Consider the following 17,931-nt stretch of genomic DNA (forward strand, 5'->3'; position numbering starts at 1 on the left):
AGAAACCAGTGGCCAAACACCCCATTGACTTCACAAGAATGAAAATCATCCTTCTGCCATCTCAAAAACACGGTGTTACAGGTTTTATCTGTTACAGCACCTGTGGTTACCTTCATTAATACAGGAAGGAATCGGGGAACCACTTCCCACTGTGGTGTTAAGTTCAAAACCACAACTCCAGGGTCATGATTCAGAAACAGGAAGCTGCCGCTGCAGCTGCCAAAATGACTCTGGAAACTCACAAGTTAGGGGGCTGGACACTGGAATTTTGCTAGAAAAATAAAAATGAAAAACCAAGATCTCATCAACCATCCTCACCAGTACTAACAGGGGAAGCAGCAAAGAGTCGGCCTCGCACCTTCCAAACCCAGAATGCTTCCCAGCTGGCTGGACCTAATTCATCTCTAGTAGTCTGGCTGCAAGGGAGTCTTTGAAATGCCATGTGTTGCTGCCCAGCCTCTGAATTACAAGAAGATACATGTCAGCAGGAGGTTGGGATGGATGCTGAGTACAAATCCACCCCTATCGACCACCACGTGGACATTTTAAGATACTTTCTGTTCTTTGACATTTTCCAACTTGCACTGATTCTCACAGAAACCAAAGCAGATGGCCCAGGTGGCCTGGTCTGGGTTCCCCCAAGAACAGACCTGGAGATAAGTATTTCAGTACAAGAAGTTTATTGGGGAGGTGACCCCAGGAAGCAGGGTGAAGAAATGGGGAAGCAAAATATAGACGAGAAACCAATAAAACTCATGATAACGAGCACTGTATTAATTAGCTATTGGTGTGTAACAAACTACCCCAAAATTTAACAACTTAAAACAACACACTCTGCTATCTAACAGTTTCTGAGGGTCACAAATCCGGGAATGTTTTAGATGGGCCCTCTGCCTCAGGGTCTCTCATAGGCTTCAAAGAAGATGTCAGCCAGGGCTGCAGTCTCAACCAAAAGCTTGACTGGGGAAGGAGGCACTTCAAAATCACATGGTTGTTGTCAGGATTTAGTTCCTTGCAGGCTGTTAGGCTTTGGACCTGTTTCTTCCTGGGGGTTGACTAGCAGTGGTCCTCAGTTCCTTGCTACGTGCCCTTCCCACCATAGTGGCTTGTTTCATCAAAGCCAGCAAGAGAGTCTGCTCGAAAGACAGAAATGACCATCTTATGTAATATGATCATGGGACTGACTCCCATTGCCTTTGCCATAGTCTATTGGTTAAAAGAAAGTACACCTACCCTACAGGGAAGATCACACATAATGTGAATATCAGGAGGCGAGGACCATCTTTGAGTCCGTCTGCCACAAGCACGTTCCCACTCTTAGCAATGAAGCCCCGATCCCGCCAGGATGCTAGGAGAGGCCATGCAGCAGTCTCCTCAGAAATGTCCCACTGCAAAGTGAGGAAGAGGAATATCTATCTACCAATGTCTGTCCCACTTTGTTTGAGGGCCACTCCAGAGGCAATAATTTCATAGCACTTCTGGCTTGCCCACTTAGTCCATTTGAACTGATATAACAAATTACCATAGACTGTTTGAGTTCTTGTAGTTCTGGAGGCCGGAAGTCCAAGATCAAGGCACCAGCATATTAGGCATCTAGTGAGAGTCCCCTTCCTGGTTCACAGACAGCTGTCTTCTCTCTGTGTCCTCACGTGGTGGAAGGAGCAAGTGAGCTCTCTGAGGTCTGTTTTATAAGGGCATGAATTCCATTCATGGGGACTCCACCCTCATGACCTAATCACCTCCCAAAGTTTCTACCTCCTGATACCATCACATGGACATTAGGATTTTCAACATATGAATTTGGGAGGGACACACACATTCAGACCATAACACCCACACAGGCTGAGGACTCTGGCTTTAGTCAGTATAGTGGGTTGAACGCTGGTCTTCCAAGAGATATGTCTGTATCCTAAACGCCAAACCTGTGAGTGTGATTTTATTTGGGAAAAGGGTCTTTTCAGATGTAGTTAAGGATCTCGAGATGAGATCATCCTGGATTTAAGGTGGACTCCAAATCCAATGACTGGTTTCCTCACAGGAAAAGGAGATAACACACAGAGACGTGGGTAAAGAAGAAGACCATGAGACAACAGAGGCGGACATTAGAGTGGTGATGTATCTACCAGCCAAGAAATGCCAAGGATTCCTGGAAACCCCCTGAAACCAGGAGAGAAGCATGGAATAGAGTCTCTCCCGGAGCCTCCAGAAGGAACCAACCCTGCTAACATTTTGCTTTCAGACTTGTGACCTCCAGAACTTACACATTTCTGTTTCCAAAGCCACTGTTTGTGGCCAATTGTTATGGCAGCCGTAGGAAACAAATATAGTCAGAGAGTTGAAAGTAGTTGTTGGTGTAAAAGGGAACTGCTTGCAAGTGACCTCCAAGGCAGTCCAGAGCAGTAGGCTATAACATGATACTTTTTTTTTTTTTTCTGTCTCTGGAAAATTGATCTAAATGCAACGAAGAAATCATGAATTTCACAGCACCTCATTCCCCCTGAGGAGCTAATATTGACTATATTTCTGGCTATCCAGAATCTATCTTTCCCCCTTCCTGTTAGCACCAGGATCTCGCTTTGGGGCAGGGGGAGGGGATTCCCCCTGACAGTAATCTTAGCACAAGGGCTGTCCCAACATCAGCCTCCCCTCCCAGGGCAGGCATGAATCTCACACTCACCAACCCTAGGCTCATCGCTTTGACTCCTGGGTGAATAGCCCAGGGTCATTTGGGAGAGTTGGAAGGACAGTAGCTGGGGTAGCATGTGGCCAGACTGCCTGCCATGTGACTTTAACTCTGAATCCTCTTGCTTGCCTCCAAGGAGGAAGGTTCATCTAACACAGACAAGACAAGGATAAACTTCCTACTAACTTTTCTATCCAGCATGACAGTGCACAGACAAACTGTGATAATACATGAGTGACCAGGAGAAGGGACGTCCTGAGCTCTGCCAGGAACACCACCCTCTGATCCCTCCCCCACTACATCAAGTATTAGCCGTGTAGAAAGAAGGGGACTCTGAGCAGAGCTGACTCCCAGCCCAGAAACACATTGTGCCTGGCTCCTATCTCTAGGACTGCTGTCTCCAGGCAATTGAGAGATTTCAGAGAAACTTCTAGATGTCGATATTGACAACACTTCTCAATGCTTCACACTTAATGTGGATTCTAAATTCCTGCCATGGAATACAATTGTCTTCACTTGGATTCCCCCAGAAGTAGATGCTGACCCAAGGACTCATGTGGGCAAATGGTTTAATTAGGAGGTGACTCCAGGAGACACCAGTAGGGGATTGGGACTGTGAGACAGAACAGGGAGGGCAGCCCAAACAGGTGCACCCATGAGCATGTTACCGGCTTGGGCAACTGGGGCTCCGTCCCACCAGAAGCTGCTGGCTATTGATTGCATAGGACGCGCCCCTCAGAGGCATCCCACCTGAGGGTAGAGGGAGCTGGGGATTGACCCACCAGTTCCCATCAGTCCTGGATTAATGGCTGCTGATGGTGGCGAGGGTGGGGATGTAGCTGTTAATTCCCAGGCACTTCCAACTTGCTGTGTAGCCCTTGACAAATTTAGGGGAGGCCCTTGGGCAAGAAGATGCAGACACTGGCAGCTGGGAGCATCTACCAATGGTTATGGCCACGCGCCGTTAGCATCAGCAATTCACAACCCAGATGACGTCCACCAGACGCCAGGGCTCATCAGCTTTTGCCCTTTCTACAAGCCTGTTTCTACAGCTTCCGGTAGATTCTATGAGGCTCTGATATATTATGATCCATAAAACCCATCCTTTAAATGTAAGACCCACAGATCCATTTCTGTTGCATGCGAACAAAAACCCTGACTCATGTACCCTGCCGGCCCACATGTAGAGTGAAAAAATTTGTAAATATCATAACGGGGAATTTTTTTAAAAAAACAATGTCTTACCAAAGACAATTTTCAAAGTAACAATGAGGAATTTAAAGGAAAAAAAATATTTGTGCCCAGGTTTCATCGACACCCCACAATACCCCACACCCATGTTAAAAGTCCCTGTTTAACTGTTACCACCCTGGTCTAGCCACCCCCCACTGCAGGCACCTCCTCTGTGGTTTCTGGGCTGGTCCCCTCACTCCACTCACCCCGTCTGTTCCCCCAAGAGCCACTAGATGGCGCCTGGGAACATGTAAGTCAGATCATGTCCCTCCTAACCCTCCATGGCTCCCACCTCACTCAGAGCAAAAGCCAAAGTCCTCTATAGCCCACATGGTCCTGCACACTCTGCGTTGTCACCTCCTTGCCCTCACCTCCTCCCACTGCTCCCTCATTCACTCTGATCCAGCCACGCTGGCCTCCTAGCTGTTCCATAAACACGCCAGGCCTGGCTCAGCCTCAGGACACTTGCTGTTCCCTCTTCCTGGAATGCTTTATCCTAGATATCCATGCGGCTTGCTTCCTCACTTCCTTCATTTTTTGTTTGTTTATTTGTTTTTCTCTTAGTAGTTTTTAATTTTTTTAATTTTTAATTATAGTTGACATACAATATTATGTTAGTGTCAAGTGTACAACTTATTAAACATTTCAATACCTTACAAAAGCGATCCCCGCAATTAGTTTAGTAACTATATATCACCATACATAATTATCATGACATTATTGACTCTATTCCTTATGCTGTACATTACATCCCAGGGCTTATTTTATAATTGGATATTAATACTTCTTAATCCCCTTCCCATTTCCCACTCAACCCCTCCTCTTTGGTAACCATCAGTCTATTCTTGTACCTATAACTTTGTTTCTGTTTAATTTTGTTTGTTCATTTGTTTTCTTTTTCAGATTCCACACATACATGAAATCATATGGTATTTGTCTTTGTCTGACTTATTTCATTTAACATAATATCCTGTCGGTCCATCCATGTTGTCACAAATGGCAAAATTTCATTCTTTTTTATGGCTGAGAAATATTCCATTGTGTATATGGTCAAACAACTAAGTTCATGAACTTGTTGCAATGATATTACTAAAATTTTTCACATTAGAGGGATTATTTATTATGAATTTGTACCAACTAGACAAACAGTTAAGAAAGTTTACTATTTGGAAGTGCTGAAAAGCCTGCATGAAAAAGTTAGACGAAAACGACCTGAACTTTTTGCCAATAATTCATGGCTCTTGCATCACGACAATGCACCAGCTCACACGGCACTGTCTGTGAGGGAGTTTTTAGCTAGTAAACAAATAACTGTGTTGGAACACCCTCCCTACTCACCTGATCTGGCCCCCAATGACTTCTTTCTTTACCTGAAGATAAAGGAAATATTGAAAGGAAGACACTTTGATGACATTCAGGACATCGAGGGTAATATGATGACAGCTCTGATGGCCATTCCAGAAAAAGTTCCAAAATTGCTTTGAAGGGTGGACTAGGCGCTGGCATCGGTGCATAGCTTCCAACGGGGAGTACATTGAAGGTGACCATAATTATATTCAGCAATGAGGTATGTAGCACTTTTTCTAGGATGTTCGCAAACTTAATTGTCCATCCTCATATATGTACCACATCTTTATGCACGCATCTATCAATGGACACCTAGGTATCCTCCATAACTTGGCTATTGAAAACAATACTGCAATGAACATAGGATCAGTTATTCACTCAAATGTCAGTGAGGTCATCCCATGCCGTCTGATCTAAAATTGCACACAACCCTGTTTTGAAATGTAAATTTTATTATTATTCAGATATGGTGAGGCTGAACAGATCAGAAGACAACTGCCATTGAAAAGACAGTTTGTTACTGACAGTTCCCAAGTGGATGGGGCACACCGTGCCATGCAGAGCCACAGGTGAAGCACCAGAGAGCAAAGGGAAAACGTGGGCAAAAGTCTTTATTGTGGTTTCTGCAGAAAGGAACAGGTGAGACAGGATGAACAGGCTTAAGATTCACTAGTCTGAATAATTTCATCAAATTCTGGGGAATAGGAATGGTCCCTTGTTGTCTGGTACCTGGCACTGGGGTGATTAGGGCAGGTGGATAGTGGCCTGGAATGTGAATGGCCTATAAAGGAGGTGATTGGGGTATGTAATCTCGATTGGAGTTCTTTACTAGCTTTAGGAATTGGCTAACCCTGGAAGAGGCAGTCTTTTCAGGATCAGCCAAACCCCAGATATCAAAGCATCAGAAACATGGTTAATACAAACTCCCACCCTCGTATTGCCCATCCCCCTTTACTGTGTTGTTTTTCTCCATACCAGTTACCAGCACCTGGCATACCAAATAATTGACTTCTTTATTTTATTGTATGCCTCCCCAACTAGCTGCCAGACCCATGAATGCAGGAACATTAGTCTGTTTCAGTCCCAACGGTAATTCCAGCACCTGGGACAGCTCTTGCCACAATGAATGAATGCATGAACTGAGCCATACATTCCATGAGTTATCCAATGACTACTCGTCAGCAGTTGGTATGAAAGTTCAGCGCCTGAATAGAATCTGATTTGCCCCTTGAGAATGATGTTTCCTTGCATCCCCAACAGAGCAGGATATCTGCCTGGCAGTCACAATCTGATACTGGGGAAAACCCCAACATGTGACCATCTGTTTCTCGGACTTGAGTGATTTACAGGAGTGAGAATCTCTCGGGATGAGGCCCCTCATCCTGAGCCAGTAAAAGGGGACATTTCTCCCTGGAAGTGACTCTTTGTCACATTTTTTTCTTTACCCCCTCTGTCCTTAAAATAGACAGGATGCTGGGAACTTGTTAAGGCTGCATAAAACTATTTTCAACCTTGGGATCCTGGAGTTATGACCACGCTGAACTTAGCTGCAGTGAAAGGATGTCAGTGGGAAAGTCTCACCTCGGAGAGGCATTTGAGTTTCCCTATAATGTGCAAGTTCTGATTTCTGACTTAATAGGTAGTATAAATTGAGTTATTGGAGAAAAAGCAGAAAAGTAAGGGAAATTCAAGAATTAAATCATTAATTTAATGCCAAACTCAGTTTTGGGCAGTGGGATACAGGAGGGAACAAAACGGACAAAAATCTGTGCCTTGAAAATGAACAGAATGAGCTTAGAATATCAACTTGTGTCAGAAAACAAAGAAGGGGCTTTCAAAGACTAAAGGGTTTTGCCGAAAGAAGACATGAAGTAGATTGAAGGGGTCAAAATTAGGATAACATTCTACCCTGTTAGTCAAAAGCCTGTGTCATAAAAACCTTGCTTACAAATGTTAAATGTAATTCCTTAGAGCTCCAATCAGGGCAATTAAATAAACAGACTGCGTGGGAGGTTCACATTACAAAAATAAATAGCCAAATGCTGGGGATTTTTAAAAAGCAATATTTCTTTTAGGATAGTCATGCCAAACCATGGATTAATCAAAACATAGTGCCCTAAAAAGTATTCTGTTACCAGGAAATGTCATCTCTGAGTTACTTATTTTACTTTGGGATAATAAGAGCTGCCAATTTCTGGGTCCTTTCAAGGTACCAGTCACTGTTCTATGTGTGGGAATATTTACTTTTCTAGCAAGGAATCAATGCACTAGCAAATAAAATGTAGAGACATTGGTTAAGGGTACAGACCCTGAAGCCAAACAATACGGGTTCAAATCCTAGCTACCCCATCTATGAGATGGTTGACCTTGGGCAAGGCACTGTGCTTCTCAGAGCCGCTGCCCCTAGTCTACAAAATGGGCATAATAATCTTAGTATCTCCCTTCTGGAGTGGTTACGAGAATTAAATTACCTGTTGGTTTATGGGTAAAATGCTTAGAATGGTGCCAGGCACAGAGCAAGGGCTATGTAACCAGTTGTTAAAATTCAAAACGAGAGCTCCTTTATTGAAAAGTTAGAGATACAGAACCAAGATGTAGGAAACCTGTGTTCAGCTCTGACTCTACCAACATCTGGCCATGTGACCATTTTAGGATCTCCCAAAATAGCAACTATTCTACTGTCTGAACCAGGCCTTATGTTTTTATTGCTCATTGCAATATGGATATGATAGAAATTTTAAGACATCAAGTGTTGGGGGTCGGATCAAAATGCTTTCCTGGTTTTAGACTCTCCATCAAAGACAAAGCTGGTTAATGCTCAAGTATTACCTAATATGTAGCCATCATGGTTTGTGTAATCTCCAGGCACATGGAAGGACAGCACCTCTAGGCCCCCTTGGGATAGGTTAGGGCCATGTGTCCTGTTCTGACCAATCAGGTGGGAGAGGAAGTATCGTGTGTCCCTTCCAAGTGGAAACATTGAAATGCCAACTTGAGGCCTCAGGCTCCGCTACCTGCCATGTTTATGCTGCTTTCCAGCTACAACAGCAGAACTGAGTTGTTGCCACAGAGACCATATGGCCTGCAAAGCCCAGAATATTTACTACCTGGTCCTTTACAGAAAACATTTGTCAATTCCCTTTTAAACCACCAGGATTGGGGAATTTTTGCTGTAGCATGGTGTAGCACATACTGATTGTTGAATGGTTCAAAGTCTGGTTCTCTTGGAAGGTTCAAGGCACCGAAATTGTTAGTGTGGTAGATTAAAAAGACCACAACTTTTGTCTACTCTTTCCGTCAAGAAGTGATCAACAGAATGTGGCAGACATGATGTCCTGGAACTTCTAAGACCAGGTCTTAAAAGAACTGACAACTTCTATTTTCTCTCTCACAGGAATCTCAGGCCAGACTGTTGAGTGAGGGGAGTCTACTGGGAGAGGAGAGCTCTTGGGTTCTCCAGCCCTGTTCCCTGAATGCAGCCACATGAGGGACTTCAGCTTACACCACGTGGAGAAGAACTGCCTGGCTGAGCCCAGTCAACCACAGAATCATGCGAAATAATAACCATTACTGCTCTAAGCCACTATGTTTGGGGCTAGTGTGTTACTCAGAAATAGATAACTGAAATGGGTAGTGTGGGTGAGAATTAAATCTTTATTGTTTTAAAGCCCTTAAAATGAAGCCTGTCCTGATTGACCCACCCTCACTGCTCAAAGCTGGGGGTTCAAATATCAGAGCAGGGCATCACCCTTAAACAAATGTGGTTTACTTGATCTTGGGGGAAACACAGGGTTTGCCCACTATGTGTTAAAAGCATGTCTAAATGTCTGCTTTTCAAAAGGAGAAAGTGTTCACACTCCTTTTGTTATCCTGGTGATATCCAAAAACAATTGTCTCTCTTCTCTAATAAAAAGAATAAGCAGGGTTCAGTGCTCACCCTTATGTTCTACATTTCCCAGCCTGTCTTGCAGTTGGGACACACCCAGGTGACTCATTGTAGCCAATGGATTATCACTACGGGGCAGAGGCAGTTAAGAGCTGTTGTGCCCCCTCTGGTCTTTTCTTCCCCTCCCCAGGTGACTTTGGAAGCCATGTGAGTGTTGGTGCTGGTGCAACATGGAGGAAGCCTGGATCTCTGAGTCATTGCTTGGAAGTAAGCCAAGATAATCAGCTTCCCAGAAAGGAGAAACAAACTTGTGCTGATCGAAGGCACTAAAGTTTCCAGTTTGTTTGTTATTGCCACTGAATGGAGCCTTACACCGACTTTGGAGCCTAATTTTTGGAGAAAGGAAGAATTCTCAGGGAAAATTTGCCGACACTACATGTTCCTTCTCCCCAGCTATAGTTTGCATAATGCATTTCCCAAGGGGAATTCAAAGAACTTAGTGAAGAACTAAGATCAATAGGCAGCAGTTCGCTGATCCTGTTTGTTTTCATGAGAGAGGAAAAATCACTTATTACACAGTCAGTATCAAGAGGATACAGCCAAGGGCCTCGCCTTGGAGTGAGGCACATACGGAAGTCACTTCGCCAGTCTGGGCCTCAGTTTCTCCATTTGGAAGGCTGAATGAAAGAAAAGGTCTCTACAGTCCATTCTCTCATCAAAAAACTTACTTGACTTTAATTCCAGTCTAGATAATTTGCAGAAGGGGAGCAGAGAGGAAATTTGGAAATAAAATTCCCCTTCATGTAACAAGCCCTGAACATCACAAAAAGGTTATAGTAAGAATGGGAGCAAGGAATCTAAAACTTCTCCACTCTTGGGGCACTTGGTGTCCTAAATTTAAAGTTGGCAGAGCTTTTGGCAACACCCTCACATATCTTTTCTGCCAACAGACTCACTGAAATTAACAAATGGCCTGTTTTCTTATGTTTGGTATGTCTTCAGTACAGAAACGGTTCTCCGTGCACATAACTGATTATATCCAAATTTACTTCCAGTTTTTCCTCTCCTCTCTGTGTGTTGTGTTGTGTCCTCAGTTTGAAAGGTCATGTTCACCCAGTTAGAACATTAGAGGTTGGCAGGCAGACATTTCATGTAAATACCTAAAAGCCCAGGGAAGGATACGGGAAAAAAACTTTTGCAAGAAAAAAGAATTATAACAGCTCAGGCACACTCCTAGAGTTGGACATATATTAAATTTAGCAACGTTGGACTTTATTTTAACCACCTGATTTTCTCTGTTGTACATGATTTCATTTGCCTAAACCATTCCAATAAATTTTCCATGCATAAAAATGCAGCTATGGGGCTGGCCCAGTGGCTCAGGCGGTTACAGCTCCGTGCTCCTAACTCCGAAGGCTGCTGGTTCGATTCCCACATGGGCCAGTGGGCTCTCAACCACAAGGTTGCCAGTTCAATTCCTCGAGTCCCGCAAGGGATGGTGGGCTGCACCCCCTACAACTAGCAGCGGCAACTGGACCTGGAGCTGAGCTGCGCCCTCCACAACTAAGACTGAAAGGACAACAAGTTGACTTGGAAAAAAGTCCTGGAAGTGCACACTGTTCCCCAATAAAGTCCTGTTCCCCTTCCCCAATAAAATCTTTAAAAAAAGAAAATGCAGCTATTGCACTAAAATGCAAATTGCGAAGTGGTGATCTAACACAAATAACACAAATAGCTAACACCCTGGTCTAAGCCTCCATCATCTCCCGCCTGAACCAGTGCATTGTTTCTGCCCAGGTCTCTCTCCTGCCCTCAACACCCGCCCCCAACACACACACACACACACACACCAGTCTGTCCCCCCCACAGCCGCCAGAGGGCACCACTGAACAATTGAGTCAGGTCACAACCCTCCCCTGCTCAGAGCTTTCCACAGCTCCCATGGCACTAAAAGTAAAACCCCAAGTCCTTCCCGAGGCCCACAAGGCCCTGCACAATCCCCCACCACCACCTCCTTGCCCTCACCCTGCCTCAGGGCCTCTGCACTTGTTGTTTTCCCTGCCTAGAAAGCGCTTCCACCCGCTGTCTCCTTCACCTGCATCGAGTTTGCTCAGTTCTTACTTTCTCAGCGAAGCCCACCCTGACCATCCTATGTAAAACTGCAACCCACTCCCTGGCACTTCCAACCCCCTTACCCTGTTCTATATTCTTTTTTTCCATATCACTTACCACCTTTTAACACACTCATATTTATGTTTCATGTTTCCTGTCCATCTCCCTTCCCTCAAATTGAAGCCCCACGAGGGTAGGAACTTTGTCTATTCACTGCTGTAGCTCAAGCACTGGGCCCATAATAAGTAATAAATATTAGTTGAAGAATGGATGAATAAGCAAATGAATAAAAGACTTGCTTTGGAAAATCCAACTTACGGAACTTTTGAAATATCTAATTTTTGAATACCTCAGCATTGATTTTTTTATAGATTTTTATTTTCTTCTTCCTCTCAATTGCATCCTGTTGCAGTTCATATATCATTCTACAGTCCTCCAAAATTCTCTCTACCCACAGACCATATAGTCCCCGTGCCCCAACCTTCTGTATTTTCACTAAACCTGAGTCTCATGAAATAGGACTAACACCTGGGCTATCCTGAGGGCATGACAGCTCTGCAGGTTTCATATCAGCAGAAAACAGGCTTTCTCAACCTCGGCGCAGTTGGGTCCAGATCATTCTCTGCCATGGGGGCCGTTTCTTTGCGTTGTAGGATGTTTGCAGCAACCCTGGCCTCCACCCACTAGATGGCAGTAGCACTGCCCAGTCTCCATTCATAACAATTAAAAACAATCTCAACTTTCCCAAACGTCCCCCAAGCGGAAAAACCACCCCAGGATGAGAAGTACTAAGTTAAATGTTTTCCGAAGATTACCAAACCCATTTCCCATAGGGCTCTTTGGGTTCATAGTTAAACTGGCACCATCTTCTTTTTACATCTATTTTAGACAAAACTCAAGTGCACACTACAGCCAAAAAGTCCCCTAGCCATGTCCAGAGGCAAGTATAGCACCATTCCCACAATAGGAGGTCAGACAATTAAGTTCCTGAACTCATCCTAGAAAAAGTGCTACATACCTCATGGTTGAGTATCACTGCGGTCACCTTTGAAGTACTCCCCTTGGGAAGCTATGCACTTATGCCAGCGCCTAGTCCACCCTTCAAAGCAATTTTGGAACTGTTTTTCTGGAATGGCCATCAGAGCTGTCATTGTATTACCTTTGATGTCCTAAATGTCATCAAAATGTCTTCCTTTCAATATTTCCTTTATCTTCAGGTAAAGAAAGAAGTCACTGGGGGCCGGATCGTCTGAGTAGGGAGGGTGTTCCAACACAGCTATTGGTTTACTGGCTAAAAACTCCCTCACAGACAGTGCTGTGTGAGCTGGTGCATTGTCGTGATGCAAGAGCCATGAATTGTTGGCGAAAAGTTCAGGTCGCTTTCATCTAACTTTTTCACAGCCTTTTCAGCACTTCCAAATAATAAACTTGATTAATTGTTTGTCCAGTTGGTAGAAATTCACAATGAATAATCCTTTTGATATCAAAAAAGATTAGCAACATCGTTTTGACTCTTGATTTGAACTGATGGAAATTTTTTGGTCGTGGAGAACTGGCTGACTTCCATTGTGCATTTTGACGCTTTGTTTCAGGGTCATATTGGTATACCCGTGTTTCATCACCAGTGATAACAGGGCCCAAAACATTGTCTTGCCTCTCCAAAAGATCTTGGCAAACTTCGGCTCTCCTTTCCTTTTGTTCATTGGTGAGTTCCTTTGGGACCATGTTGCACACACCTTTCTCATGCCAAGATTGTTAGTTAAGATTTTCCGCCGGGCGCGGTGGCGCGCGCCTGTAGTCCCAGCTACTCGGGAGGCTGAGGCTGGAGGATCCCTTGAGTTCAGGAGTTCTGGGCTGTAGTGCGCTATGCCGATCGGGTGTCCGCACTAAGTTCGGCATCAATATGGTGTCCTCCCGGGAGCGGGGGACCACCAGGTTGCCTAAGGAGGGGTGAACCGGCCCAGGTCGGAGACGGAGCAGGTCAAAGCTCCCGTGCTGATCAGTAGTGGGATCGCGCCTGTGAATAGCCACTGCACTCCAGCCTGGGCAACATAGCGAGACCCCGTCTCTTTAAAAAAAAAAAAAAAAAAAAAAAAAGAAAAGATTTTCCTAACTGTTTCTCTATCGATGTTTACTTGGTCTACTATGCTTCTCACAGTCAGCTGACAATTTTGACACACAATTTGACAAATTTTTGCAATGTTTTCACCAGTTCTGCTCATTACTGGCCGCCCTGACCTCTCTCCATCAGTGACATGCTCTCTCCCCTCAGAAAAACGTTTAACCCATTTGTACACTGCCGTTTTCTTCATGGCATTATCCCCATAACATGTTCCTGAGTTCACTTCCACTCTTGCCAAGTTTAACAAGAAATTTAATGTTTGTTCATTGCTCTAATTCAAGCTCAGACATTCTCACGACAGCACACAAAAACACACAACGGTAATAATGAACGCCACTCAGCAAGACACCACCCCACGTTGACACAAACACAGCTGTGAGACACTGATATACCAAGGTTATGAAACCTTACCAAGCTGTTTGTACAGGGCTGCCAGTGTAAGTGCATGGTGGCAAGTTCGTGAACTTAATTGTCAGATCTCGTATATGCATTTACATATATGGAGAGAGAAACAGAGACAGAGAGAGACAAAAATAGAGAAACAAAGACAGAGACAGAGAGATGAAACCAACATGGAAAATATTAACAAGTGGGGAGTCTAAGTGAAGGGTTTGTGAATGTTCATTGTACTGTTCTAGTAATTTTTCTATGGATTTGCACATTTTCAAAATAAAATGTTGGACAAAGAAGTCACCCAGTCTATTGCCCGAATTTTCATTATTTCAGGTGTGGTATCTGGGTATCAAAATGTGCCCCTAGTTAGAGCCCAATAAAGGAAATAAAGGAAGAAAATTTGAGACCCTCAGAAACTATTTGGTGACCACTACACATTAGCCACAAATGTTCTACGTTTCCATCTCCACCAGCAAGCATCTATTCAACAATATTGTATGGTCCAGATTAGAAAGCTGTGTTCCTCCTTCTGAATGGAGGAACTCCTTCAAGATTTGCATAAACCCATTTTGGAGCCAGAGAACCCTAGGCTAGATGTGAATCTTGGAACGTGGGTTGTTACACTATTTTGAAGCTGGTGAGAAAACAAATTGAAGTAAAATAAGGCTGTCCTTGCGGAGGCATCTGCGAAACAAACTAGGAGACCAGGTCAACACCCAAGACAAGTAGAGCCTTCTCTGCCCTTCTGGGAACAGACTGAGTAGGGCAGTTGGTGGGTGGGGAGGTGATGCTGCCAAAATCCCAAAATAAAGCTGCTGGAAATGCCTTTTCACAGCATGTCAAACAAATGCAGAGTGGGGGTGAGACATCCCAGAGTGATTGAATGTCAAGTGGGAGACTTTGAGAAAACAACAGAGAGAGAGCAGAAGCTATGCACAAAAAACATACCCTTTTCATCTCTTTCCAAATCTGGGTCAAAATGCTCAGCTGTGAAACCAGGACACTTTCTCAGCTGTCTGGGAAGCAACACCACCTCATCTGAGTGTACCAGGGTGCCAGTATAGTCAGGCTTCCTATTAGTAATTGATGAGTTTGATATACATTCATGGAGTACTTATGTTCCAGGTGCTAAAACACTTTGGAAAACACAATGGATTCTCCCAGGTCCTGACTTTGAAGGCTTATAGTCCAGTGAGGGTATTATTGGTTATTGAATTATTGCTCCTACCTCTTCACCCCTCCCCCAACCCACACCCTGCCCCATGGGACTTTGTTGTCACTCTCACTAGAGGCAGAGTCCCCACCATTTGTGTTTTCATATATAGTGTATTAATAGATGTATAGCGAGACCAACAGATCAGAAGACAATTGCCATTGAAAAGATTATTACTCAAAGTTCCCAAGAGGAGGGAGCACACCAAGCCCCACAGGGCACACGTGTAAGCACCCGGGTCACGCAGGATGCCAAGAAAGGGGGAAGTGTGCACAGGAGACTTTATTGTGGTTTCCATGGGAAGAAGCAGATAGGCAGGGGAAACAGGTTTGGGATTGGCTAGTTTGAATAATTTCTGTGGGCTCTGTGATGTAGGGGCTGCCCCTAGTTGTTTGATACCTGGCCCTGGGGCAATTATGGCAGATTGCTAGTGGCCCACAGTATGAGAACCCAATAAATGAGGTGGTTGGAATGTGAACTCTGAATTGGTTGGTTTGCATATGAAAGGTGGCCTGATGGGAAAGTTGTTTATTATCTCTAGGAACTGACTAACCCTGAGAAAGGCAGTCCCTCTAGAGTCAACAAAGCCCCAGATGTCAAAGCATCAAAATACAGAAAATAAAAGACATTGGGGGCAGCTGGTTAGCTCAGTTGGTTAGAGCATGGTGCTCTGAACAACAAGGTTGCCGGTTCGATCCCCGCATGGGCTACTGTGAGCTGTGTCCTCCACAACTAGATCGAAACAACTATTTGACTTGGAGCTGATGGGTCCTGGAAAAACACACTTAAAATAAATTTTTGAAAAGTTAAAAAAAAAAAAAGACTGGGATAGTTACTACACCTTGACATTGGGTCATCTGACCTGCTTTGGTCAGTGGAATGTAGTGGAAGAATCACTGTGCCATGTACAAGCCTAGACCTCAGGAGACCTCACACATTCCCACTTGCCTTCTTATCTGTCATCACCAGGAGGAGAGCTTCCCCCTAGAACAGCTACTCTTTTGACCAAGGCCCCAGAATAAACACATGCAAAGTAGACCTAAAGCCAGTCTGCACAAAGAAGCTCAAGCATGAATCAAAGCCACCCAGCTGATTCCCACCTGTATCAGCCAAGTCCCAGCCAATCCTTGGACACGTGAGCAAGAATAAATGATTGTTACATTTGGAACATTCACCAAAATAGCCCATGCACAGTTCTGTAAAGCAAGTCTCAACAAATTTTGAAAGACTGAAATCATACAGAGTATGAGCACAATGGAATTAAACTAGAAATAAAAAAAAGGATAACTAGAAAATTTCCAGTTGTTTGGAAATTTATCCATGTATCTCTAAATAACCTATAGGTCAGAGAAAAAAAATCAGTGGAAATTAGAAAATATTTTTAACTGAATGATAATGAAAATACAGACATGTAAAAAGCTGTGAGATGCAATTAAATCAGTGACTAGAGAAATGCATAGCTTTAAATGCCTATATATTTTTTAAAAGTTTAAAATATTATTGTTCCAAGACACTGGGTTTGGGGAGCTCTTTGCTTCTATAGCAATAGATGACTGCTGCAATAACTAGAATTTACATTGCATTCATTATGTGTCATGCACAGTTCTAAACAATACATATATATATATATATATATATATATATACATTCATTGAAACCTTATAAAGATGATAGAAGGAAGATAGATACTATAATTGTCCCCCTTTTTAGATCCACATCTAAACAGCCACAGAAGTTATTATGTGAATAGCTAATTAGGAGCAGAGGCAGGATTTGAACTCAGGCGGACTGACTTGAGGTGAGGTTTTTAGCCGCTGTGTTGTACTGCCCCAGAGGAGCAAGCTGATAATTACAACATGGTGATAAGTGCTATTAATTCAGAGGCATCTAACACAGAAAATAAGAAAAAACTCTGGAAAGAGGTGATGCTTGAGATGAGTATTGAGTACAAAAGAGATTAGCTAGATGGCTAACACAAAGTCAAGGCTGATGAAAAGGTGGTGCAGAGGTCTGCAGGTCTGGAAAACAGCAGAGTTCAGTGTGGTTGGCCCGCTCTCCGTTTCCTCCTCCCCCAGCCCCTGGCAACCACTAATCTGCTTTCAGGCTGCATGGCTTTGCCTGTTCTGGGCATTTCATATAAATGAAAATCATACACTATGTAACCTTTCGTGTCTGACTTCTTTCACTGAGTGTAATGATTGTAAGCTTCATCCAGCTTCATTCCTCTTTATGGCTGACTAACATTCCATTGTACGGATGGACCACATTTTGTTCCTCTATTCATCCATTGACAACATTTGGGTTGTTTTCATCTTTTGGCAATTGTGAATAATGTGGCTATAAACGTTTATGTGCAAGATTTTGTTTCCAAAATACCTGTTTCCAGTTCTTTGGGGTGTATACCTAGGAATGGATGCTTGTGCTGTTTGTGCAACTTTTTTGTGCCTGAGGTTATTTCCAAGTAAAATGTGTTTTTTTTTAATAAATTAACCAAATTCCAGGTAGGATTTGTCAATAAATTCATACTCATGGAGCAAATTAGAAGGAGAAGGTAAATAAAAGAACTCCGGATGTGTTCTACAGACCTCCTACGCCCTCCTTTGGGGGGGTCATACTCCAGAATCCATAGTGTAGCTCTACCTCCAACTGGTGAGAAGAGAACCTCAGCAGTGGAGTCTTTCAGACACACACACACATGCATATCCACCAATGGAACTCTGACAGTGGCAAGACAAGTCAGCTGGAAGGACGTACCAGCAGCAGTCGAGGGAAAAGCTGCAGGAAGCATGTGATTTCCAGCACAGTGCCATTTACATGAATGGTTTGGGAACCCCCCCTGAGGGCTGGTGATACCCTATGTCTTGATCCCAGTGGTGATGACATGGGCATACATATGTGCAAAACTCATTGAGCTGAACGACTAAGATTTATGCATTTATGGA

General features: G+C 43.8%; 1 non-coding gene across 1 annotated transcript; it reads left to right on the top strand.

Moving 5' to 3' along the window:
- The first annotated feature begins 13,032 nt into the window (after positions 1-13,032).
- LOC148755252 (signal recognition particle RNA) lies at positions 13,033-13,332 on the top strand. Its single transcript, XR_016019117.1, has one exon.
- Positions 13,333-17,931: the final 4,599 nt, after the last annotated feature.

The sequence above is a fragment of the Rhinolophus sinicus genome, chromosome 15 (genome assembly GCF_057876585.1).
Source record: "Rhinolophus sinicus isolate RSI-liver-muscle chromosome 15, RSI-T2T, whole genome shotgun sequence".
NCBI classification, from domain to species: Eukaryota; Metazoa; Chordata; class Mammalia; order Chiroptera; family Rhinolophidae; genus Rhinolophus; species Rhinolophus sinicus.